Source organism: Gadus morhua, chromosome 5, assembly GCF_902167405.1.
Source record: "Gadus morhua chromosome 5, gadMor3.0, whole genome shotgun sequence".
Taxonomy (NCBI): domain Eukaryota; kingdom Metazoa; phylum Chordata; class Actinopteri; order Gadiformes; family Gadidae; genus Gadus; species Gadus morhua.
In genome coordinates, this window is record NC_044052.1 from 13,792,065 (window position 1) to 13,818,978 (window position 26,914).

Genomic DNA, 26,914 nt, shown 5'->3' on the forward strand with positions numbered 1-26,914 from the left:
ATCACAACTTGCCTGACATGAGCGTCCATGTGATGATGGCGTCTGGGGGGCTAACTGCCCCCTCTAAAGCACCCTGAACAGCCGCTACTGCCACTAAGGCCGGCATACTGCTCTCCGTTCCATGTTCCGTCACTGACACGTTCGTAGGTCAAAAGGGAAGAGGACAAAATGGACTTACAATCGACGAGGATGGGATAATTGATAGATGAACATGTATGAAAGACCCATTACTCTTCCATTAAAAAAAAGTATTAAAAAAAACACACCCAAGAGAGCGATTCACTGTAAATCTGGAGCCATCAAATTAAATCATTTAAGACAAAGAACAAATCAAGTTTTCAAAATCTACCTTGTGAATCATAAATCATATCATGTTGGAATTAATAATTAAGTCGCATCACGACCCACATCAAACGCACCTACACACACTCACCCGCACAGACACACGCACATACGCACATACGCACACCCACCCACACGCACACACACACACTCACCCACAAACACACACGCACACACACAAACACACTCACAGAGCATTGTGATAATCAGTATCGTAGCTCTGTCTGCCTAGCTACCACGGCCTGTGAGCCAGGCAGTAAACAGTGTGAGGGACCTGAGGCTCCGAACCCGGGTCGCTTCACCTCTCCTCACACGTACCTCTGCGTCTGAGCACACCCTTCCCGTGAAGACATGGTGGCAGGCTGCTAATGTTCCCTCTTCTCTCTGCCTTTAAAGGCTCTACACACGACCAGCCCTCGTCACCTCAGATCAGGTCTCTATCTGTGAACTAGGGTTTATTCATAATGCTTTTATTTGGTTATTTTTATTATTTTCATTAAGTGTGTTTTAAGTTGGGTAGGGGAGCATGGCCAGGGCTGAGAGAGGTGCGTGTGCATAAGTGTGTATATGTCCGTGTTTGCGTGTGTGTGTGTGTGTGTGTGTGTGTGTGTGTGTGTGTGTGTGTGTGTGTGTGTGTGTGTGTGTGTGTGTGTGTGTGTGTGTGTGTGTGTGTGTGTGTGTGTGTGTATGTGTGTGTGTGTGTGTGTGTGTGTGTGCTTGTGTGTGTGTTTATGCTGGGAAATGAGAGAAGGAGGGGGGGAGGGAAGGTGGGCCACTGGGCACACGTACACCAGCACCGCGCCTGCATAATATTGTGTACCGATGAACAGACAAGCAATCACGCACACGCACACACACAAACACACACATATACACCACACACACCCACACACACACACACATAAACAGGCATCAATTCAGGAGGATTAAGAGACACACACACACACACACACACACACACACACACACACACACACACACACACACACACACACACACACACACACACACACACACACACACACACACACACACAGGGAGAGGCCCAAATGAAAGCATGGCTGCTCACCTTCACCCTCCTCTGTCTCCTTGCCCTTGGCGCTTCCCCAGGCTTCAAGATGACATCCTGACAGCAGGCTGAGTGACTGGAGGTGGGCTGTCTGATGACAGACTGGGAGGCGTTATCAGTGACCAGCACACTGCCAGCTTGCTGTTTGAAGATTAGCCCTCAGATTGAAACCCCTAAACTGCTGCCTCTCTCCCTCGCCTCTCCCCTCTTTACATATTTCATTTTCCCGTCTCCCCTCCCGTCTTCTTTTTAACTCGTCACCACCCGGCGACCCATGTCCCGCCCCCTTTCTTCTCTGAGGTTTGATTGGTCCTTCTTCGTCCCCCTGGGTGAAGTTTCCTGGGCTGTGATTGGCTAGGTGGTTGATTGACTGTGAGACAGGTTCAATGAGAAGCCAATCGAGAGTCAGACAGGAAGGAGGAGGCTCAGGGTGTTCAGATTCTCATCATCCAGCCCATCAGCTAACCCTGATTCAGAAGGCGGGGTCCTGAGTGAGAGCAGCGCTGATTAGCCGCCAGCACGGGATTAGCACGTTACAGAGATATCTCTGCTATTAGCATATCTGAGCCACGAGGCTGTCGGTTGTCATTGTTCTGGGAATCTGTTCAGCTTCTCAACACACCGCTCCAGTTTAAACTGCCTGCGTTTGATGTTTTATTACGTTACTAATGTTCACACTTTTTTCGATCTACAATTCATCTTCCACGATTTTTTCAGGCGGCACATCTAAATCAAAATCTTGATACGCATCGTTTGATCATTTTGTGTTCGGGGCTTCGAGCCGCTGATAATATTTGTATTATTTTTGGAGAAAAGGTATAAAGATAACCTCATTCATTTAGTCCAATCTAAAATTCTTCGTCCGAGATAAGTGGTCATCCACCAGATTGCCGTTGTGGTGTTTGATGTGTGCCGGAGTAAATGGACTATCAATGGAAGCAGAAACACTCCTCTATGCTAATGTCACCACGGGGGGCTTTGATGCCATCAGTCAGATCTGTGGAGTGGGTCTGGACAAAATTGCCTTGGTAAGCCATCCAAGTATCCAAATGGCAGAATGAAAACCTTCCACTCACCAGCCCCTTTTAGCCAGAGGGAAAACAGAATAAATGATCTATATACATATTATCTACAAATACAAATATATACATATTTATACATGAATATATCAATATAAAAATCTAATCATTCAATAAATTAATGAATAGACCCATGAAGTGGGACTGGCTTGCGGGGTCATAGAGGAACATTCATAAGGAAGTCAAGCAGAGGTCAAGGGTCATGTACAACAGAGCTAAGGAACCTCCTCTCTGCCCAGCCCCTCCGGTTTGAGTGGCAGGGGACATCATCCAACATGGTTTCACAACTCATTTATTTTGATTCTGATCATTGTCCTCTTTGCTTCATGTCTTGGAGTGGCTCATACGTTTTGTTGTGTGTGTATTTATGTGTGTGATTGTGCTTGTTTGTATTCGTGTGCATGTGTGTGTGCAGGTGTGTGTGTGTGTGTGCGTGTGTGTGATTATGCTTTTTTGTGTGTGTGTGTGTGTGTGTGTGTGTGTGTGTGTGTGTGTGTGTGTGTGTGTGTGTGTGTGTGTGTGTGTGTGCGTGTGTGTCCAGGTGTGTGATTGTGAATGTATATATGTGTGATTGTCCTTTTTTGTATGTGTGCGTGTGGATGTGTGTGTGTGTGTGTACGTGTGTGAGTGTGTGTGTGTGTCTGTGCAGGTTAAGATCGCTTCCTGTCTCCCAGAAGTCCTCTCCACTAGGTTATGTCCTGCAGGGGCGTGTCTCTCCCTCACTGTCAGGGGCGTGTCTCTCCCCACTGTCAGGGGCGTGCCTCACTGTCAGGGGCGTGTCTCAATGTCAGGGGCGTGTCTCTCCCTCACTGTCAGGGGCGTGTCTCTCCCTCACTGTCAGGGGCGTGTCTCTCCCCACTGTCAGGGGCGTGTCTCACTGTCAGGGGCATGTCTCACTGTCAGGGGCGTGTCTCTCCCCACTGTCAGGGGCGTGTCTCACTGTCAGGGGCGTGTCTCTCCCTCGCTGTCAGTGGTGGGTCTCACTGTCAGGGGCGTGTCTCACTGTCAGGGGCGTGTCTCACTGTCAGGGGCGTGTCTCACTGTCAGGGGCGGGTCTCACTGTCAGGGGCGTGTCTCAATGTCCCGTCTCAATGTCAGGGGCGTGTCTCTCCCTCACTGTCAGGGGCGAATCTCTCCTCACTGTCAGGGGCGTGTCTCAATGTCAGGGGCGTGTCTCTCCTCACTGTCAGGGGCGTGTCTCAATGTCCCGTCTCAATGTCAGGGGCGTGTCTCTCCCTCATTGTCAGGGGCGTTTCCCTCCTCACTGTCAGGGGCGTGTCTCTCCTCACTGTCAGGGGCGTGTCTCTCCTCACTGTCAGGGGCGTGTCTCTCCTCACTGTCAGGGGCGTGTCTCACTGTCAGGGGCGTGTCTCTCCTCACTGTCAGGGGCGTGTCTCACTGTCAGGGGCGTGTCTCACTGTCAGGGGCGTGTCTCACTGTCAGGGGCGTGTCTTACTGTCAGGGGCGTGTCTCACTGTCAGGGGCGTGTCTCACTGTCAGTGGCGTGTTTCACTGTCAGGGGCGTGTCTCACTGTCAGGGGCGGGTCTCACTGTCAGGGGCGTGTCTCACTGTCAGGGGCGTGTCTCACTGTCAGAGGCGTGTCACACTGTCAGGGGCGTGTCTCACTGTCAGGGGCGTGTCTCACTGTCAGGGGCGTGTCTCTTCTCAATGTGAGGGGCGTGTCTCACTGTCAGGGGCGTGTTTCACTGTCAGGGGCGTGTCTCACTGTCAGGGGCGGGTCTCATTGTCAGGGGCGTGTCTCACTGTCAGGGGCGTGTCTCACTGTCAGGGGCGTGTCTCACTGTCAGGGGCGTGTCTCACTGTCAGGGGCGTGTCTCACTGTCAGTGGCGTGTTTCACTGTCAGGGGCGGGTCTCACTGTCAGGGGCGTGTCTCACTGTCAGGGGCGTGTCACACTGTCAGGGGCGTGTCTCACTGTCAGGGGCGTGTCTCACCGTCAGGGGCGTGTCTCTCCCCACTGTCAGGGGCGTGTCTCACTGTCAGGGGCGTGTCTCTTCTCAATGTGAGGGGCGTGTCTCACTGTCAGGGGCGTGTCTCACTGTCAGGGGCGTGTCTCTCCGCACTGTCAGGGTTTAACAAACCAAAACACATGTGCTCATTTGTTTCCATTCTGTTATTTGAGTTTCTTCGGCCACGGTTTTACCGATTCCCGATGAAAAACAATCAATACAGGAGGAATTCCGAAGTGCGAGAATGCTCAACAGGACACAGCGTTCACCTCTAAACCAATCCGTCAATGTTTGTGGAGATTTCCTCCGTTCCAGCAATGCTTCCAGCAGAAGCAGAACGTTACATTAGATTAATCAAGGTTGCTACTGTCCTTTTCCCTTAACACAGCTTTCGAACGACGCCGTCGGGTATTTCCACCACAGCTGGACATTGAGACGTCCGTCTTTAATAACTCTAACATGACCTAACACGAGCTGGACGAACAAACACACGCAGAGCCAAACAGGAAGCTGCAAAGCAAAGAGCAGTCAGCTCCCTTCAGAGCATCAGAGCTCCTCTGCAGCCCAGCTGACAAACTCCAGTCTGTCTGACATACCTCAGCCCACCTTCTCACGTGTTTGCTGTAATATACGAGCGCTCCGAGTCACCAGGCCCCTGAGGATCAGGATTCAACTGCTCCCCGCCAGCCCTCGGAGGGGAGCGAGGTGCTCGTCTCTGGCTGGGGGGCTTCCCCCGTTAATCGAGGCGTGACATCAGCCAAACTTCTGCCACATGTAACGTGATTTCCTCTCTCCTCCTCCGGCGCCGCTGGCTGACACACATACACACGCACACCTGCACAGGCACAGGCCCGCATGCATGCGCACAAACGTGCATGCACACACTGTACACATGCATGCACGCACAGACACTCACGCACACACACATCCCTCTGCACACAGAAGCACACGCACAAACATGCACGCACACACACACACACACACATGCACGCACACGCACATGCACACACACACACACACACACACACACACTCAGACACACACACACACACACACGCACGCATCCACAGTCCAATCGTCACCGGTCTTGTTTTGTCTTCCCTGTGTCTGCCCTCAGACCGTGTTATCGTACTCACAGCCTTTCCTTGTTGAGAAGCCCGATTGCTCCCCTGTAGCGACCGGCCCCTTCCATGCCGTCCACTTAACTAGGTATCTTTTCGGTGTGTGTGTGTGTGTGTGGGTGTTTGATTGTGTCTGTGTGTCTCTCTCTGAGGTGTTTTGGAGGAAAAAGCCGGTCCGTTAACAGCTAACAAGCAGAGAGATTCTCTCCTCGTGTCCCGGAGCCGTACGGCTAATCTTGGCAGGAGAATAAAAAAAATATATACACAACAAACACACGCACACACCATAATCGTATTTTGCTGGAGAAAAAAAAGAATCAGTACCATCGCCACCATAACAATGTAAACGGCCCCAGGTCAGCGGCTGCCTTCAACATAAAACAAAGTCTCCTTGTCGGGGAGGGATGGGGTAATTAGGCACAGAGGAATAGAGCCTGCAGAGCGGCCCGCTGCTCAGGGCGAGCTCTGAGCAGCGGAATAAATCACCTTCCAGGGCTGAGTGTAGCGCTGCCTGTGGACCACAAAGCGAGGGGATTAGAAACACGCTTTAAATATACATTCATATGTATATCACAACATGCGACATGACAACACTCCAACGCGCCCGCCCCCCCGGAACGGGTGTCGACCGCTGGGACACCTCCTTCCTCCCGCCCCGCCAGCCCGGTGCCAGCGCAGCACCCCAGGGCGGCCCCAGGGTGCCTGCGGGGGGTCTCAGCCAGCGCATCCATTCGATACCTGTGGAGGCTGCTCCTCAAGACACACACACACCAACTCTCTCCCGGAGTTCTTACTGCCACACACGGCCACACACACTTAAACACACACACATACGTATATACATACACATGCACGTGTACAAACGGCAGACATGCAGGCCCTCATGTATGCACGCACACAGACACACACCAGAGGCCGGCCTCCTGGCCAATATATGGAAGCCTCTGCTGGTCCGATCACTAGGCCCGCCTACTGTCACTCAGTGTCGTCAGCTGATGCTGTCAGCACAGGTTGGATGTCGTCATCGTCTGACAAGATCTGCTCACCAATGTGGATTTGCAGTTGTTTACCTGTGCGTATGTGTGCATCTGTGTGCGTGTGTGTTTGTCTGTCTGTGTACAACATGTTTTCTGTGACGGACAACACTACCAGTTAGCTTCACCATGGAAACAGCATTACCGACTAACACGGCTGGAACGAATGAATGAAGTCGTACAAACCCCAGCCTCCATTTACACCTCTGACAACCGCGCAAACACATCCAGCCAGCGTGTCGCATGCAAAGCTCCTAATGCCTGTTATTTACACTCAGACTCCACCGCCTCGTGCTGCCAATGCCAGGAATCAGAACAGCTGTCGGGGAGAGAGGAACTAATGATGTCACGGCCGGCCGCGTCGACGGGGAGCTGGCCACCATGGGGGCTGTCATTCAGCGACGGAACGCCTGGCAGCAGCAGGGCCTCTGTTTGGGGAAGTCACCTGTCAATCAAGCCCGTTTGCAGTTAGGGGAGCAGGTGGCCTAACCAATCAGAGGAGGTCTCATCACAGCAGGCCCGGGACCAGGAAGTGAAGCGCCATCTGGAGTGAAGGCGAGCTGTGAGTGGTCGACTGAAACCGAGCGATGAGAGGCTAGGATGTGGATGAGCTGCGCTGCCTCTGGATATAACGAGGGCATTTGGATTCAAGATGCCTATCACACCAAGGCTGTTGTTGATGCTGGTAGTCAGATGGTGCTTATTAAAGATGTGCATGTGTTGCTATTACTCATAATAGAGCACCAAGAAGGCTGGTGCCTGTGCCTCTGCCCGTTCATGTGTGATAGCTCTATGACATTGAGTGGGTGTGTGTGTGTGTGGGGGGGAAGTGTGTTAGTAAGTGAACATGTGTGTGTGCCTGCATGTGCTTGTGTCTGCGAGAGAGATAACTAAGGAGTGTGAGGGGTAGAATATTGTCCGCAGCATTAAGAGACTAGACATGGTATCACAATACTTGTACTGATTACTATAATGACCAATCCATCAGGGCACACATTCTTATCAGTAAGATTACTCCCAAGACCATGCTATATCTAGCGTGTCACTTCAACTCTGACAGAGGACAATTTGTGGGGCATGAAATAAAATCTGGCGAGGGTAAGGAAAAAAATTCAAATTGAAAATTATGAGTTTTATTTGCAGGGTTGTGAGAATAGAGGGAATGAATCTGTTTGAACGGGTTATGTATCAACGGAGCTCTGTCTTCTATGAACTTTTATTACTCTGATAAGAGACGGATCGGTGGAGATAGGTCACAGGAAATGGAATTGAATGGAAATCAGAGCGCTACATTTACTGAATCATCAAGGTGATTAATCGCAGTTAACACCTCGTAAAAATAGAGCCGTAATTACAGCGGAAAATTACAGGCGGGCATTACCATCATGCTAATAAGTACTGAATATAATTACGTTTTATCGCGGTATTGTCACAGAGATTGATACATTTACGCTCAATCTCGTTAATCTCTCAATAACATCCAGCTCTGAATTGCGGAATTATCTTCGTCTGCCATTCTGATAAGGGCCAGAGAGGGGAAGAGAGGAGAGAGAGGATAAAACAGAGAGGAAACAGAGAGAGTCTGTCCAATCAAGGGGGAGAAATACACAGCCATGCGAGAGAGACACAGAGAAGGAGAGAAAATAGAGAGCAAAGTTACTGTCCCACTATCCATTGGCAAGTGTGTTCATTCCCAGCAGAGAGGCCATAACAGATAATTACCCTGAGCCCAAAAAAATAAAGACTAGGGTATCTTTGTGCGTGGGTCTGAAAGGAGAAACTCTCCAGCACCGAGCAGATAAAGCCCAAAACAAAAGGGCCTGGATGGCTCCAGGATTAGCTTTAATGGCGGTAATTACCAGAGGGGATAACAGCTTTGTCCTCTCTGCCCATCAGCGGGCCGCAGCTCCAGGGACCGCAGGGGCTGTTTGTGTTGAAGGCCTGAACCCCCTGCCATAGCCTGGGCTGCCTGCAAGGTGGGGCTGACGGGGCTGTTGGTGGAGGTGTTGGTGGAGCTGGTGGTGGTTATTTGGGGTGGTGGTGGTGGTATTAGTTGTATTAGTAATGGTAGTGATGGATTAGTTGTACTAGTGGTGGTGGTGGAGGTGATGGTGGTGGTGGTGGTGGTTCTAGTGGTGGTATTAGTGGTGGTATCAGTGGTGGTTCTAGTGGTGGTATTAGCGGTGGGGAGGTATCAGTGGTGGTATTAGTGGTGGTGTAGTGGTGGTGATGATGGGAGAGCACATTCCCCTGCGAAACCCGTGGCTGACCTCTCCCTGTCTGGCCCCTCGCTGCTAAGAGCCGCTATCTCACCCAGCCCAATAATGGAGCGCATAAAAAAACATACGAGGCCCTCCACACTGATTCTTGAATTACAATCTGGGCTGATGGAACGGATAAGTGTGCCCTAAATTATAGCAGCCGGGACACTGGGGCCTCTCTCTCTCTCTCTCTCTCTCTCTCTCTCTCTCTCTCTCTCTCTCTCTCTCTCTCTCTCTCTCTCTCTCTCTCTCTCTCTCTCTCTCTCTCTCTCTCTCTCTCTCTCTCTCTCTCTCTCCCCTCTCTCTCCCCCCCCCTCCCTCTCTTTCTCTCCCTCTCCACCAATAAAACATTATTATCAGGGCCGTTGACGATGGGCTCCACTGACTAAAAACAAGAGGATTAAAAGGCGACATGGCGGCGGCGTAATGGCGTACGACGGGCCGAGACCTCAGCCTGATAAAGGAAGTGATGAATAAAATAATACCGCATTAAAGAAACAGAGGAGCAATGAGCAGGACCTCGCTTTTACCAGGGGGTCATTTATCCTCTCTAGGATCTCCAGTTCACAGCCCCTCATCAGAATGTCAACCTGTTCCTCCAGAGCCTCAGGCTGATTCTAAATCACACCTCGGGACACGGTGTGTAGCCGTGTGTGTGTGTCTGTGTGGGCGGGGGGAGCCTGTTTGTGTTTGTGTGTATTTCCCCTCCCTATCTGTATACAGCGTGTGTTCCTGAGCTTGCGGTGTGTGTTTGTTTCCTGAAACACCCTGATCAATACAGAACAGCCCACCCGACGATCAATCCAAGGGAAGGCGGATCTATAAATATACTCCCCGTCCGAGGGGGCCGCAGAGCAACGCTCTGACGTCCCCCCCCCGCCATTCGAACCGGCCCACCGATTATGGATGAGTGGAATCAATGGGGCCGTCCCTCCCGTGTTGGTTATCCCCGCATTAATCAATATGTATCGCTGCATTGTTTCTACATCCATATCAAAGCCATGTGTTTATTGTTTAGGCATCAGACACGGGCGTCGTACATCAACACAGGACAGGAAGCTGAGCCCTGAACCCCAAGGTTAGACACGGAGACTGCCACTGGCCCTCTGTAATCTATGGAGATACAGCCCACCGCTGGTGTCTTGGGGGGCGGAGGTCTCTCTCTCACTCCTTCTACCTCATCTCTCTCTCTCCCCCCCTACCCCCCTCTCTCTCTCCCTCTCTCTCTCTCTCTCTCTCTCTCTCTCTCTCTCTCTCTCTCTCTCTCTCTCTCTCTCTCTCTCTCTCTCTCTCGCTCTCTCTCTCGCTCTCTCTCTCTCCCCCTCCCTCCCTCCCTCCCTCCCTCCCTCCCTCCCTCCCTCCCCCTCTCCATCTCTTCCTCCCTCTCTGTTTAATTAGCTCTCTTTGGAGCGATGACTGAAGAAAGAAAGGAGAAAAACACCTTCACTGGAGAGAATGGAACTGCCATTCAGAACGTCCCCCAGTGACAACAGGGCTATAGTGAAGGAGGGGGGGTGGCATAGCTTATTATCTGCAGGGTAAATCTGTCCACTTCATCAAATGTTAGGGTCGTTAGGTCTGTCTGCATCTGTCCACCAATCACGTTCAACCCCTTAAGGATTCACAGTGGGATGTTTACGCTGGTTTGGAATACTTCCACATGAATACTGTTCATGTGAGTATTGACCCTACTGTCACTCACTCATAAGGAGGTGAATTGATCACAGGGATAGGATGCGCTGGATTACTCAAGATTCTGCGTATTTGCAACTCAGAAGGTCTCTGCATTCCCGCAGGCAGAAGACGTGAAGACATCCACAGAGGTAGCGCACAGCGTACAGGATGCATACGTACAGTAGAAGTCATTAGTACCAACAAATTCCTCGAGGTTGACTTCACACACTCGACCACATGCCTCCCTGCCGCCTTGCTGCTCCGCCGCTGTGGAAACCCCCCACCCCCTTACTGCGGCCCCTCTTAAATAACTTTGTGGTTAGCGTCTTTCTCTTTTTTTCCCTCCTCCCTCCGAGGGAACCTCTGCAGATGAAAGAGAGTCGGTAATGTGGCTAATGTGTGAGATAGTCACCACCATAAACCCCCTCCTCCCTCGGTATTACAGACCACGGGTGTTCCTCTCCAGCCTCCCCATCCATCCACGCTACTCACCACCACATACGCTCACACACTCTCCTCCTTCAGCCCCCCGAACTAGAGGTGGCCAGCGGGCAGACAGACGGGCGCAGACCCCCAACTGCTCTGCTGGGAGTCTGGCCAGGAAGATAAAAGCATACTGTAAACACACAACATTTGACTCATCCCTCTCAGACATGAGGTGGAAGAGGGGTGGATGAGGCATGGAGGAGTAGTGAAAGATTGGTGGAGGAGGGTGGAGGTGGGGTGGAGGTGGGGTGGAGGAGAGGTGGAGGAGGGTGGTGGTGGGGTGGAGGTGGGGTGGAGGAGAGGTGGAGGAGGGTTGGAGGAGCGGGCATTGTGATCGCCTTTTTCACAGGGAGGGGGCTCCATTGCAAACCAGTGGTGGAAGAAGTAGATGTGTCTTGTTTGGTTCAGTACAAGTGAATATCCCCTCAGAAATGCTTCGCCATAAACCCTGGCGTAATTGAATGCAATATATATGATTTTTCTCTTCTATGAACTGCGTATGTGAAATAGCCCTTAACGGATAACTGCTGGATTTTTTTACCTGAACCAAATTGTCCCCATGATTTTGGGATTAAGTCACTAATATAGAGGACCATTTCTGAGATTGGTCCATGGTTGAGCGAGGGCACTTCAGTCCTCAACAGCCTTGCGGCGATGTGACCCGATGGGGCCATCGCCCGTCCACGCAGCTCCTCTGAGGTACTCCCACTGGCGGGCTCAGACTGCAGTGTCTGACGACAATATGGAAAGTGTCCCTGGGGAGAGATAGTCCAGCTCTGAAATCCTGCGCTCTGTAAATTGAGTTGTTGCAGGAGATATCCCTGTTGTCGTTACAATCTCCATCCTTCACCCAAATCTTTAGATACCACTGAACACTGCTGTCTGCAGTCACACAACAAACTCTTCCGGGCCGTCTTCTCTTCAACTCCCACTTTCCCCTACCCGCAACGAATCTCTCCAGAGATCTAGGAGGATAATTTCTCCTTGAGCACAAAAAACAAACAGACGGTGTAGAAGGAATAAAGGTGTAGTTCTCTGTAGAGATCGTTTCAATAATGTTGTCACTTATAATAAAGCTTGGAGCACGTCAGGGACAGCAGCAAGTCCTTCCACAGGATGTATGGCCGGGCGCTATCACACTCAGCGGTCGTATCGGTCGTGAGAGATCTGCTCTCGCTCACCATGTGTTTTATGAGTCACTCGTACCCAGAAGGATGCGATACAGGGTCCATGTTAAAAGTTCTCCTTTTTAACTCTTCCACCGGTCTCAAACATTTTGTGGAAAAGTTGAAGAAAGTGCTACAAAAAAAACATAAAGGAAAGCAATATATAATAGCTAATAATGTAAATATAGGGTTGTTAATTAATTAACCATTAACATGATCAAATGCAGTTATGAGCATGGAATAACAGTTTATCAAAGGGCAATGGTCTTATAATCCTCCTCTAATGGAGTTCATGGTTACTAATGGTGTTCATGTTAACAAACCAATTTATTCACAACCAGATTAAATAATAAAAAATGATCATCTTAGTTAACAGGACCAAAACTACCCACTACCCCTACCCCAGCCCCTATGATGGTGCTATATAATAAAGCTAATTACTGCTCTAACTAAAGTTAATGAATGGTTCATAAATGTAACCTTATTGGATTTGGAACGTAGTATAAATTCCCCCAATGCAGTTAACTAGGGCTACAAGATTAGTCAATTACTTTGAGTAAAAGTACAGAAGCATGTGATTAGAAGTTTCCAGCTTTCTCTTTTTTGTATTTTGTCGTAGAAAGCTGTTTGCCTCTAGACCCGTGCAGCAGTAATCTGTTGTTCTAAACACCTGAAACCTCTGCCTCGTGTTGATGGGGAGGCACACACACACACACACGCGCGCGCATGCACGCACACACACACACACATGCACCCACCCACTCGCACAGACCCCCACACACACGGCCCAGCCTCTGATGTATTACTTTGAACCCTCTCCTCTATGGAACACGATGTACCTTGGGGGGGGACACACACTCTGAACATGTGCTCGCTGGCCCCTCGCAGGCCTGCACAGCCGTCACCGGACACTTGATGTTCTCCTGTCCGCACTCTCTTTACCTTTTGTCTGCCTTCATCTCTATATCATTCTGTCCCTCTTCCTCTCCTTCTCCCTCTCTTTCCCTCTCGCATTCTCTCTACCATCCTCCAATCCAAACACACAAATAGAAACACACACACACACACGCACACGAATGGAACCATAAATCCATAAAATGCAGATGTCTCCCCCCTGTCGTCCCTCTCACCCCCGACCAGTCAGGAGCTCCGCTGATCATCCCTGTGGGCTGTGGACGTACGACACGGCCAGCAGCCTCATTAACACTGTACCCAGAGCAGCTGACCCACAGCAGCTGACCCAGGACACCCGGCGGTGTTGGGATAGGTGGGGAGAGGGGGGGGTGCAAGTGGCAGAGAAGTTAGCAGTGGTTTGGATGGATGGTGGGTGAGAGAGAGAGAGAGAGAGAGAGAGAGAGAGAGAGAGAGAGAGAGAGAGAGAGAGAGAGAGAGAGAGAGAGAGAGAGGCCTCTACTTAGAGGGAGAGTCTCCCCCCTTGTAACCCCAGCCTGCCAGTTATAAATTACCTTTCTGGGCTCAGGCCTTTCACTCTGGTTATAGGGGGAGGGGGCGCAGAAGGCCCCTATAGCCTCTCTATGAGCAATTAAGGGCTGAATGGGCCGGTATCAGACTACCCTGACCCCATCCCACCTCGCCTCTCATTGTCATCTCCTCAAAAGGGCTCTCTGTTGTCCCCTGAGTGCCACTGGCCCTTAGCAATGCATGGCAGTATAGGTTTTTAACTCAGACGCTGAGATAATCCTCAGTGATAAACAAGGTCAGAGGTCAAGCATGGTGGAAGTTGTTTTGTTTTCCGTTTAACAAGAGGGGGGAGGAGGGGTGGAAGGAAACACAAATGATGCAGATGTTTACAGATGTTCCTTAGGAACAGGGCTTCGTTAAGGTCTCAGCTTAGCTCAAATAACAGCAACGGTAGTCTTGAGTCTCATTTTGAGGATCACTGTTTCCCCGACTGGATCCCTGCGTGTTTAATCGGGTTGGAAAACTATCCGGCTCCTTTTTAACTGGCGGGAAACTCGTCTTCTGTGGTGGACAGACGAGGATCTCACTGATAGCTTCCCTGTGGTTGGAGTCTGAAACCTGTTCTCTGGGTTTCACTGGCCAGGCCTAATGATCACGTGGTTCTCACCGCCCTGTCTGATTGGCCCTGGGGCCAGGAGAAGACATATAACCAGGCCCCTAGCGATGTGAATCCCTGGGAGGGGGGGATATATTTAGACGCCCGGTGATGGGGAACTGGTAAACAACAGAGGGCCACTACAATTTTTTTTTATCTGAATAAAAGAATGACATTGGGGTTAAACGTTACTTCTAAATCTCTGGTTTCACCTTCAAAGAACACCATTAAACGAGATCCCCCCCCCTCCACACGAATAACAGTTCACTGAGTAAGCATCTGTTATTACAAGACATCAGTCCCACCGGATATGCACTGCTCTCTCACTGCCGTTGGCTGAGTGTGAGTGTGTTTTTGAGTGTGAGTGTGAGTGTGAGTGTGAGTGTGTGTGTGTGTGTGTGTGTGTGTGTGTGTGTGTGTGTGTGTGTGTGTGAGTGTGTGTGTGAGACTTCTGCATGGTAAGAACCATCCAAAAGAGTGCGGTTCCAAATGAAATTCCTCTCATTAAGATAATGGCTCCGGCTTCTGGTTGAAACGTTGTAATGGCGTCTTTTGTTACTTTCAGGGGTTTCACCATCATCATTATATCATCGTGATGTGATGTCATATCATATCATGTCATCATTATGATGTCAACACTGATTTAATCTAATCTCGACCAAACGACATACCTCATTAAAAAAATATACATACATATATTTCTTTATTCATATATATATATATATATAAATACATATATATGAGGACATGTTCAGTTTCATGAAGGCTATGTTGGTGATGATTTGTGTAATTTCATGACAAAGTTATCTTTACCCAATCATCTTCAGCCATAACACCGTAAAAAATGTTAATCTATATTAACTGACATACACATTAAAAAATGTATTTAATATTTACCATAATGTCTGCACATGAAATCGAACTATATGTCAGTTTCTGTGTGTAGCTGGGTTGAGGACCCCATGTGGGGCCGGCCGGCCGCTGCAGAGGGAGTGGAGCTAGGGGCCGCTGCTCCGATGGACCGGAGAGCCTCTCTCTCTCTCTCTCTCTCTCTCTCTCTCTCTCTCTCTCTCTCTCTCTCTCTCTCTCTCTCTCTCTCTCTCTCTCTCTCTCTCTCTCTCTCTCTCTCTCTCTCTCTCTCTCTCTCTCTCTCTCTCTCTCTCTCTCTCTCTCTCTCTCTCTCTCTCTCTCTCTCTCTGCTGCTACACAGCCAGAGTCATCGGGCAGATGTGACCTCCGCTGCACACAGAGGCTCTTTGTGTCCGCAGGATTTAGACTCCCTCGGGCCCCTGGCTCTAAACATTAACAGATCCACTGCAGCAAGACAGACAGACACGGAGGGGGGGAGAGAGAGAGAGAGAGAGAGAGAGAGAGAGAGAGAGAGAGAGAGAGAGAGAGAGAGAGAGAGAGAGAGGGAGAGAGAGAGAGACCCTTACTTTGCTGACATGCAACATTAACTGCGGCTCACTTGCCCTCCATACATGCGATAAAGGGAAGGGCCCTATAGATATAGATATATATACTCTGACGCTCTCACACACACAAACACACACACACACACACACACACACACACACACATACAGAGGCATATGCACGGCTAGAAGCAGGGTGAAGGCCCTCCCGCTAATGAGGTGGAGCCAGCGTGGGGGGGGGGGGGGGGGGGGGGGGGGGGGGGAGGACACCTTTATTCCTCTGGCTCTTTGCACTTGTTTACATGCGATAAAAGCGAGGCCCTCCAAAGCATGGCACACTCAGCCCAGTCCGCGCCGCTCTCCTGGTCCACTTCATCGAAGGATGTGAGGATGGGAGAGGGGTCAGACCCCTCAAGCCCTCACTGTGATGTGCTCTATCTTCCATGATGTCACGGGGCAGACTTATTGCTGGAGGGCCAATCAGAAAGCCTTCAGTCGCCTTTAAAGAAAGAGAGACCCTGCAAACAAAGGGGGCCATATTAGTATTATCTTTTCAATATGGATGTCACTAAGGCGGTTATGAGGCAGTCCTACCCTTTGTTGTATTTGTGCGGTGGCAATAGTGTGATTGTTCACCACAATAGTTTAAGCTACCATTTGATATGCTGATATCCGATGTGATTTCTCCGGGCTAATAGTAATGATAGAAAATTAACATAAAGGAAATGAAATAGGTTGCATTTGCATATATTAAACATTTATACGTATGCATTTAATATGTTTATTCATTCCACACAATTCAGGGGAGATAATAGTTGGACGAACACAGGAAATAGACAGCGGCCGAGTAAATATTGCCTTATCTCCCCTTGGAGCGAGACTGGATCATTCTTCACCAACAGCTCCCTGTTCTGGGGACAGCCAGGCCCACCTTATTAAATCATCTCTTTGCTTTGCAAACACAATTTCCTGCATAAATCACTCAAATGATCCCTCAGAACACCAGGTCCAAGAGGGTTACTTCTGTCCTCTATCGGCCCCTGAGCAGGTCATGCAGACCCCCACATCAGGTGTGTGTTGTTCTCCAGCGAGGTGCCTTAATGTCGGCCCTCAGCCCAGATCTTAAGCTCGTTCTGCCATTATTCTCGTACCCTTGATAAACGTCAGTGAGCATCAAGCCTTCCCCGTGTAGTTAATCCATTAACTAAAGTAATAGGTACAAAAGGAAGGAAAGAAGATGGCGATTTACCTAAGCCAGCAGCGCTGACCCTGCGACCTTGACCTTGTAAAAATTACAATTGCAGAGTGTGGGGGGGGGGGGGGGGGGGGTGGGGGGGGGGGGGGGGGGGGAGAGATTGGGGGGGGGGGGGGGGCGGGGATTCTGTGCATGGAAGACCTGCTGAGGGGCCTCGGGAGTGGGCTTATTACGGCCTTTAATCCTGGGCTGAATTCAATCACACCGGGAACGGGCTCTGCAGAGGAAACCTTCGCTGGGGGTCACACCGGTCTAAGACCCCGATAGAGAGGCGGGGAGGGGGGAGAAAGGGGGAGAGAGGGGGAGGTAGAGGTCTGCATTATCATCCTCCCCAGCATCGCGCCCGCGACACGTCTCTAAGTCCGGCTGGATAAACATCTGTAAAGCCCCTCACCAGAGGAGGGGGTGATCCCAGACAGCTGTTTCTTTCAGGCCGGGGGGGGGGGGGGGGGGGGTTGGGTCGGCGATGGCCTGACTGCCCAGGGGGTCTCGGTGGATCTGCCCTGAAAGAGGACCTCAGAATATCTAAAGGGACAAAAGGAGCCGTCCTGAACAATGTTGGGGCCGATACAATGGAGAGGGCCCGGAGCACGGGGCCAAAGGAGCACGGCTGTGTTCTGGGATGAATGACCGGCGCATTCCTGCCCAGTCGCCAGGCAGTGAGCAGGGCCACGGCTCACAGCCTCGCAACGCTTTGTGGACGATGCAGCTGAGGGCTTGACCAATGCCTCAAGCGCGTGCACGCTCTCTCTCTCTCTCTCTCTCTCTCTCTCTCTCTCTCTCTCTCTCTCTCTCTCTCTCTCTCTCTCTCTCTCTCTCTCTCTCTCTCTCTCTCTCTCTCTCTCTCTCTCTCTCTCTCTCTCTCTCTCTCTCTCGTGTTTGTACGCAATTTGTTTTATTGGTAGTTTTGTGATTTGTTTTGTATTTTGTCTATTTAAATGCAGGTGGGGCTTTTGAGACACTGTCAACTGGTTTTGTGTCTTGTTTGTGTTTGTGTATGTGTGTGGGTATGCCTGTGTGTGGTGTGTGGGTGTGTCTGTCCATGTATGTTGGTGTGTCTATACATGAATTTTGGTGTGTCTGTACATGTGTGGGTGCGTGCACGTGGAATAGGTTCAGGATAAAACAGTGAACAGAAGGGTTCGGGCGCATGCATCCATGGAGGGGTCAGGTCACTGCAGAGCACAACTGACACACATTGGGAACACATGTTTACTCTCCATACCCACAGCCATCAGTCCCATGACAAGGGGAATGGGACTGATGGACCTGACATATGGGACAGTAATCTGGGTTCATGCAGAGGACATGGAGAACATAGGCTTCCTCCTCTGGCACTCAAGCTATGTCTCTCTCTCTCTCTCACTCTCTCTCTCTCTCTCTCTTCCTCTCTCTCTCTCTCACGCACCCACGCGCACACGGAGACACACTCGTTGCCCACACTTACTTACACACATGAACTGATTTTTCACTCATACAATATTTTTTGCGATGAAATTTACCAAATCCCAAAATAAGCTCTTTCAGTAAATGTGTTGCACACACAGGGCCAACTTCTGATTGCATGTCAAGCAAGATGAGAGAAGTTCAGAAGTCACACACACTGGAAGTTCCTCCAGGAATCAATAGCGAGTTGTCAAGCAGAGGCCACGCGAAGCCATTACTCACGGAAGTTCAAACCGTTATCGACACATTCGGCACAAGAAAACGTCAAAGTTACTTTTGACGGAATAAAACTTTAAAATTATTTCGATTCAGCTTGTTCAGTTGCGAAAAAGGAATTTATGTCACACACAAGGAGGAAAACGACAGGTGTAGCAACAAAAAAAAAAGAAAAGTAAAATAAAAATAAAACCTCTCAGAGTAAGCGTCTACATTTCTCCTGACTATGAAACAGCTTACAGTGGGTAATTGACTGGGTAAAGTTTTGTGTTGAGCCCCACAGAGCCACAGCCTCAGTAGATCCACAGCCGTGACAGCAGCGGGGGAACGAGGCGGCCTCATTAAAACACCCGATTCCAATTTTCGTCGGGAACCCTGTTGCGCTGCTAAAAAAGCTCAGCGCTCATCAGAATGATAGGTGGCAAATACAGTAGCGGGGAGAATGTCTTGGGGTGGGGTGGGTGGGGGAATTGGACTTAAAACGAAACGTCTATCTCGTTTTTTTTGTTTAGCATTTTTCTCTTTTCAAGGCCCTTCCTCTTAATAACCTGTTTTCCTTTTTATGCTCTCAAAACAAAATGGCTTCCCCCGCCGTACACCGGCTCCTTTGAAGGTGAGCCGGGGCTGTCACGGCGAGGTCTTCCTCCGGGGCGGGCCTCCGTTTGACGCTCGGCACTCGCTTGTGTTTGCCGCCTCGTTCCGCAGAAAAGAAATGTTGACTTTCCAACAAAAAGTTAACTTCATCTATGTTTTATGTAGGCATTATACTCTGCGATTTCATGGTGATGGTTATATCCCCACTCTGAGAAAGTAGGCCTGTGTGCATCGTCTGTGTGCGATCCATGACATCACATTGCACCGCGTAGAATGATAGATGGGCTGATGAGTTATGACACCGCGTGACACAAAGGTGGAAATAGTTTTAGGAATGAGGCTGATTATCATTTTGAGAGCCCACCTCAGACCTTGAGAATAACACTAGCTCGGCATTAGAGGATAAGTACTATCAAAATGGTTTATGGATCACCTTTGATTCATGGTTATTAACTGTGGAGTCTACAGCAGGTTGTGATGGACAGGGGCCAGTCCTGTCCACAGACACACACACAAGCAAACACACACGCGCACAAGCACACGCACACGTATCTAAATAAAAAGTAACAAAAAAATATATTTTCATCAGTTCATAAAAAACATTAATGTAGCATATCCAAAGAATAGAAAAACAATAATGTGACTAAGTCGATGAAAGAGAGAGAGAAAGGAAAGGAAAAGGAGAAGGATCTCTCCTCTGGTCTCAAGAACTTTGACAACCGAAAAAGCAGATTTGGACCAATTATGGGTTGTTCAATTCCTTGTTAGCCGTGCTGCTAGAAGAGGAGGAGTAGGAGGAGGAGGATGTGAGGGGGTGAGGGGGTGGGGATTGAGACTCAGAGAGAGCGAAGCTTTAATCTGGGGAACTGACACCCCCCCAGGCCCCCCCTAGCTCCCCCCCCAACCCCCCCGCCTAGGCCTGCACACGCCTCAGAGCAACCCCCCCCTCCCCCCAAACCAAAAAAGATCCTGAAGCATAAATAAAAGAAGCGGAGAGCGAGAATTAGGAGAGAAAGGGTTGAATGATCTGGAGGAGGAGGAGGAGGAGGAGGAGGAGGAGGAGGAGGAGGAGGAGGAGGAGGAGGAGGAAGAGCAGGGAGGAGCAGGGAGGAGGAGGAGGAGGAGGAGGAGGAGGAGGAGGAGGAGGAGGAGGAGGAAGAGCAGGCAGGAGCAGGCATCGGGAAGAGGAGGCATTTGGAGGAGGAAGAAGAGAAGGGACGACCAGGAGCAGGGAGGACGAGGAGAAGGAGAAGGAGGCATTGGGAGGAGGAGGAGGAGGAGGAGGAGGAGGAGGAGCAGGGAGGATGAAGGAGCAGGGGGGATGCCCGTCCTGACGGCTATGATGATCCGTGGGCTGCAGCCTCCTGCTTGTCACAGAGGTCCTGATCTCTTGTGAGAATTGATTTTCATCATTTGGGGGTAAGGAGGGGGTGAGAGAGGAGAGAGTCCCGCCCCCTCATTCCCTCCCTCCCTCTCTAGACACACGCTGTAGTCCTGTCTGGAAAAGAGAGATAAGGCGACCAAACGATGAGAGACCAACTAAGTGCACCAAGGCCCTGCAGCTTAGAAAAAACAAATAAATGCAAAGTATTACCATAATAATAATTGTCATTTTTTCCTTAATGTCATTTTTTGGGAGCTGGAAAAGGAAGCCCAGCCTCTCATAAAGCGTTCCTCCTTTTCTTTTTTTACTCCAAGCATTTCATCTGATTATGAGTACTTTGCAATCTGCGACAGAATGATTGATGCTCCACTTTCATGAGGGGAATTTTAACAGAACCTCTTCAGCGCTCAAACGCGCACCCAATTATGCGTCTGCGCTGGTAACCTTGAATTTATGTCGCCATGGCAACAAAACCCCTGGTCATGCATTATGGATTATCATTGAAATTCTACACCCATACCTAACATAATGAGAGCCGGGACTTAATCAAATCAGCCCATTCTGTGTGACACAAAGTGAAGAAGGAGATCTCATTGTGTTGTGGCTGAGGCAGGGAGAGACAGCAAACCAGCCAGGCAGGCAGGCAGGCAGGCAGGCAGGCAGTCAGGCAGGCAGGCAGGCAGGCAGGCAGGCAGGCAGGCAGGCAGGCAGGCGGCAGGCAGGCAGGCAGGCAGGCAAGCAGGCAGGCAGGCAGTCAGTTAGGCAGAAAGGCAGACAGGCAGGCAGGCAGGCAGGCAGGCAGGCAGCCAGGCACGCAGGCAGCCAGGCAGGCGGGTAGCAGAGTGGGGTGTGACGGCCCCAGCAGCTGCGGGGCAGCACCCTGATAGATGGCTCCAGTATACATCAGTGAACATATAGACAGATGGCCCTCAATGCCTGGAATTTCAGAGCCAGGAAGCAGCTGTTGGGCTAACCTCTGCTGTCGATCTCACCTTGTGGTCACAGGACGTCGAGCATGGGGGGGGGGGGTGGGGGGGGGGGGGGGGGGGGGGATGTGGACGGCTACATATGTGGTGTAGTGAGGCTGCGCAGTGCATGTGGTGAGGACCGTGGAGACGGGGCTCAAGCAGGGGACCGGTACAGCGTGTAGGGTACCCCGGGTACTCTGGCTGCGTTTCCATCCACTGGGAACTGACGGCTAGCCCCGCCTCCTTTAAACCCCTCCTCCTGACACACTTTATCTTCTTGCCACGCCCACCAAAAGAGTCTCAGACTAAATCTCTCTCCCCCTCACACACGCCCTTCTCTCTCTCTCTCTCTCTCTCTCCAACTCTCTCGCTCCCTCGCTCTTAGACGGATGACATAACTGCGGTAAATAACTGCGATGGATTAATGCAATACATTTTTCACCTGCTCCCTGCCCTGGCCCCCATCAATAGGGCCCCTGCCCTCCCCCCATCACTAGGGCCCCTGCCCTCCTCCCATCACTAGGGCCCCTGCCCTCCTCCCATCACTAGGGGCCCTGCCCTGGCCCCAATCACTAGGGCCCCTGCCCTCCTCCCATCACTAGGGGCCCTGCCCTCCCCCCATCACTAGGGGCCCTGCCCTCCTCCCATCACTAGGGGCCCTGCCCTCCTCCCATCACTAGGGGCCCTGCCCTGGCCCCCAACAATAGGGCCCCTGCCCTCCTCCCATCACTAGGGCCCCTGCCCTCCTCCCATCACTAGGGGCCCTGCCCTCCTCCCATCACTAGGGGCCCTGCCCTGGCCCCCATCACTAGGGCCCCTGCCCTCCTCCCATCACTAGGGGCCCTGCCCTCCTCCCATCACTAGGGGCCCTGCCCTGGCCCCCAACAATAGGGCCCCTGCCCTCCTCCCATCACTAGGGCCCCTGCCCTCCTCCCATCACTAGGGCCCCTGCCCTCCTCCCATCACTAGGGGCCCTGCCCTGGCCCCCATCACTAGGGCCCCTGCCCTCCTCCCATCACTAGGGGCCCTGCCCTTCCCCCATCACTAGGGGCCCTGCCCTCCTCCCATCACTAGGGGCCCTGCCCTCCTCCCATCACTAGGGGCCCTGCCCTCCTCCCATCACTAGGGGCCCTGCCCTGGCCCCCAACAATAGGGCCCCTGCCCTCCTCCCATCACTAGGGCCCCTGCCCTCCTCCCATCACTAGGGGCCCTGCCCTCCTCCCATCACTAGGGGCCCTGCCCTGGCCCCCAACAATAGGGCCCCTGCCCTCCTCCCATCACTAGGGCCCCTGCCCTCCTCCCATCACTAGGGGCCCTGCCCTGGCCCCCATCACTAGGGGCCCTGCCCTCCTCCCATCACTAGGGGCCCTGCCCTGGCCCCCAACAATAGGGCCCCTGCCCTCCTTCCATCACTAGGGCCCCTGCCCTCCTCCCAACACTAAGGCCCTTGCCCTGATCAAATATTCATCCCCCCTGACAAATTCTCTCATCGTAGGTAAGCATCTTTAGAAGCCAACAGGCAAGCAGAGGAAGCCAGTGTACATCTCTCCTCCCTGCTCCTCTTCTCCCCTCAGTCCTCCCTACCTGCTCCTCTCCTTCCCTCTCTCCCTCCAGCACTTTCTATGCTCCTCTTACTCCCTCTCTCCCTCCGGCCCTCCCTCCTTAGTCTCCCCCCCCCCCCCCCCCCCCCCCCCCCCGACACTAGCTTCCAATAGCTCAGCAGTTTGTTACATGCCTACAGTATTTTTTCCCTGCATCATCCCTGCAGACTTACACAGGGATCCCTGAAGATTCCCGGGACTTGAGGCGGGGAAGAAACGAGGGGTGCTGAGAAATAGGCCACCTTTCTGTCACCATCTTAGCTGCAAGAGAGAGAGATTCACAAGCAAGAATCGGGAGCAGGTTTTATGGTGTAACATAGACACAAAACTTCCAATGAGCAACGACCAGAAGCTATGCTAGAGGCTAAGCTAAATTAAGCTAAGCTAAATATTTTTTTCTCATGCGCTGTTAAATCAGGACTTACATCATTGTCCAAATACAACATTACAAGAACAAGTATCATAATGAATACAATAAATACAAATATATAACAATAAATCTCTTTTTGTTGTTTTTTTTCCCATCTTTAGTAGGACAATTCGAGAAGGGCTCTTAACACTGGTGGATTTCTGCCACGTCCAGCTTGCCGTAGCCTTGCCAGCCGTGACCTATCATATGTAAATAGGCTAATATTGACATTGCAACATGAAACATGAAATCTGCATCCATCTACTATGTATTCTAATAATGTTCCTATATTTCAATCATTTCCTGGAAAGCAGGAGGTTGTGGTTCTGGATGTTTGCTTTGGAGAGTGGGCTCAGTGTATTTATTGAGTTCCACTTTTTGGATGCAAAACCAAGCAAAGGGGGTGGGGGCCGAGGCGTTCATATACATCTTGTTTATTCCTACACATCTCTGCAGCTGATAGACTGCATGGGCACTCAGCCTCTGAATGCTAATATCCAATATTCATAGAGAGAGAGAGAGAGAGAGAGAGAGAGAGAGAGAGAGAGAGAGAGAGAGAGAGAGAGAGAGAGAGAGAGGGAGAGAGAGAGAGAGAGAGAGAGAGAGAGAGAGAGAGAGAGAGAGAGAGAGAGAGAGAGAGAGAGAGAGAGAGAGAGGGAGAGAGAGAGGGAGAGAGAGATACAATAACACACACACAAAAACTATTTAAAAGTAATCGGAAAAGTTGTTGTAAAACAAATGGGAATTGGATAACTCATCTCTAGCCGCGGGTCCCCACAGCTGTCGTACACATCTGCATATTTCCAATAAACATAACAGGGTAATAAATGATATTTTCTCTGAAGTGAGTGTCACCGTGAGTGAAGGTGTCGTCTATAAATGTATCTGTGATGTCGCTTGATGAAGCCTCTGCTCATCTCCCCTCTGCCTCCTCCCTCCCTCCCTCCCTCCCTCTCTCCCTCCCCCTCCTGCTGTAATGACACCCAGCTCTCCCTCCCTCCCTCCCTCCCTCCCTCCCTCCTCCCTCCCTCCCTCCCTCCCTCCCTCCCTCCCTCTCTCCCCCTCCTGCTGTAATGACACCCAGCTCTCCCTCCCTCCCTCCCTCCCTCCCTCCCTCCCTCCCTCCCACCCTCTCATGTGTTATGCATCCTGTCTTGTTAACGTCTTCCTCTGCGCCAGCCTGTCACCCAGCGTCTCTCCTCCGTCGAGGAGTGGTGGTGCTGGCTACGGCGGCGCCAGGACTCGGGCGTCTTCCAGGGGGGGGGGGTGCAGTGGAGGGATAGTTGTTAGAAGACCCCTATTCAAATTCTCAAACTCGCAAATGTGTCATTCTCATCTATTTTTGCTGAGGGCACACTTTTTATTTTCTTCCGTGGGCCACCCAAAAGCAGTGCCAACCCCACCCTCCAATACCAGCCTCCCTTTCCACCCACCCTCTATACCCACCCTCTCCACCCACCTCCTACACCCATCCTCTAACCACCTTATACACCCACCCTCTATACACACCTTCTGTCCACCCACCCACCTTCTCCACCCACCCTCTACCAACCTTCTCCACCCACCCTCTACCAACCTTCTCCGACCTCCCTCTCCACCCACCCCTTTTACCCACCTTCTCCAGCCACCCTCTCCACCCACCCACTATCCGCCTTCTCCACCCACCCTATACCAACCTTCTCCACCCACCCTCTCCACCCACCTTCTCCACCCACCTTCTCCACCCACCTTCTCCACTCACCCTGTCCAGCCTCCCTCTCCACCCTCCCTCTCCACCCTCCCTCTTCAGCCTCCCTCTCCACCCTCCCTCTCCAGCCTCCCCCTCCAGCCTCCCTCTCCACCCACCTTCTCCACCCACCCTCTCAAGCCTCCCTCTCCACCCTCCCTGTCCAGCCTCCCTCTCCACCCACCTTCTCCACCCACCCTGTCCAGCCTCCCTCTCCACCCACCCTGTCCAGCCTCCCTCTCCACCCACCCTGTCCAGCCTCCCTCTCCACCCTCCCTCTCCACCCACCCTCTCCACCCTCCCTCTCCACCCACCCTGTCCAGCCTCCCTCTCCACCCACCTTCTCCACCCACCCTGTCCAGCCTCCCTCTCCACTCCAGACACTCTGATTCATTACAGGAGCTTCAGGAGGAGGAGAACCAATCCCGGTGATGATGGCGCAGCGGAAGGCATAGAGTGTGAGTGGTGTGTTGTGTTTCTCCCGTCCCGTCCTGACAATGCATTATAGATGATGTATTTTTGTTATTAGAACATCTTGCCTTGCATTATAAATGACTAGTTCAGGGAGAGTATCATTCCTCTGTGTGTGTTGCAGCCGACTCTTGTTTAATATGAGAGGAGTATTCTGGCCTATAGCTCTTGAACCTACTGTGCGCAACAGTGACTGTATGTTGGTGCGTGTGCACGTGTGTGTGTGTCTTTGTGTACATGTGTGTCTGTGTGTGCATGAATGTTTGTGTGTGTTTGTGCATGTGTATGTGTTTGTGTTTGTGCATATGCATGGTTGTGTGTATGTGTGGTTGTCTGTATGTTTGTGTGTGTATATATGTGTGTCTGCGTGTCTACATGTGGGTCTGGGTGTGCATATGTGTGTGTGTGTGTGTGTGTGTGTGTGTGTGTGTGTGTGTGTGTGTGTGTGTGTGTGTGTGTGTGTGTGTGTGGGTGTGTGTGTGTGTGTGTGTGTATCTGTGTGTGCGTACATGTGTGTGCGTGTGTTGAACTCAGAGGAAGCTTTTTCCACGTCCCCATGGGTCTGGGATGAGTCATCTTGTTTGATTAATTCCAACCGCGTCAGCGATTAAATAGAGAAAGTCTTGATAGAATGGATGCCGCGCCACAACATATTTAAAATCACTCATCAACTAGCCTGCTTAACATTTGTGAATGAATCCGTAATGCATTCTGTGTGGTTTATACATATTCTGTGTATAATATATTCTGTGTGGTATTATGCATACATTTTCTACAGGTACGTACTGAACATACTACGTACCAATACTGTAATACCCTACAGGGACATGATATCCTACTACAGGGAGATGATACGCTGCAGGGACAAGACACTACAGGGATGTGATACTACAGGGACGTGATATGCTATAGGGATGTGATACACTTCAGGGTCCCTACAGGGAAGTCATACCGTACAGGGGAGTGATTTGCTTCAGGGATTCTCCCCAGGGACGTGATGCGTTAGGGACGTGATGCGCTAGAGGGACATGATACGCTACTGGGATGTGATACGCTAAAGGGATCTGATACGCTACAGGGATGTGATACGCTACTGGGACGTAATACGAGAGGGACATGAAACTACAGGGACATGTTACTATACAGTTATG

General features: G+C 51.1%; 1 pseudogene; it reads left to right on the plus strand.

Moving 5' to 3' along the window:
* The window catches only part of LOC115544266 (trichohyalin-like), a 115,159-nt pseudogene that overhangs the window by 994 nt on the left and 87,251 nt on the right, over positions 1-26,914 (plus strand).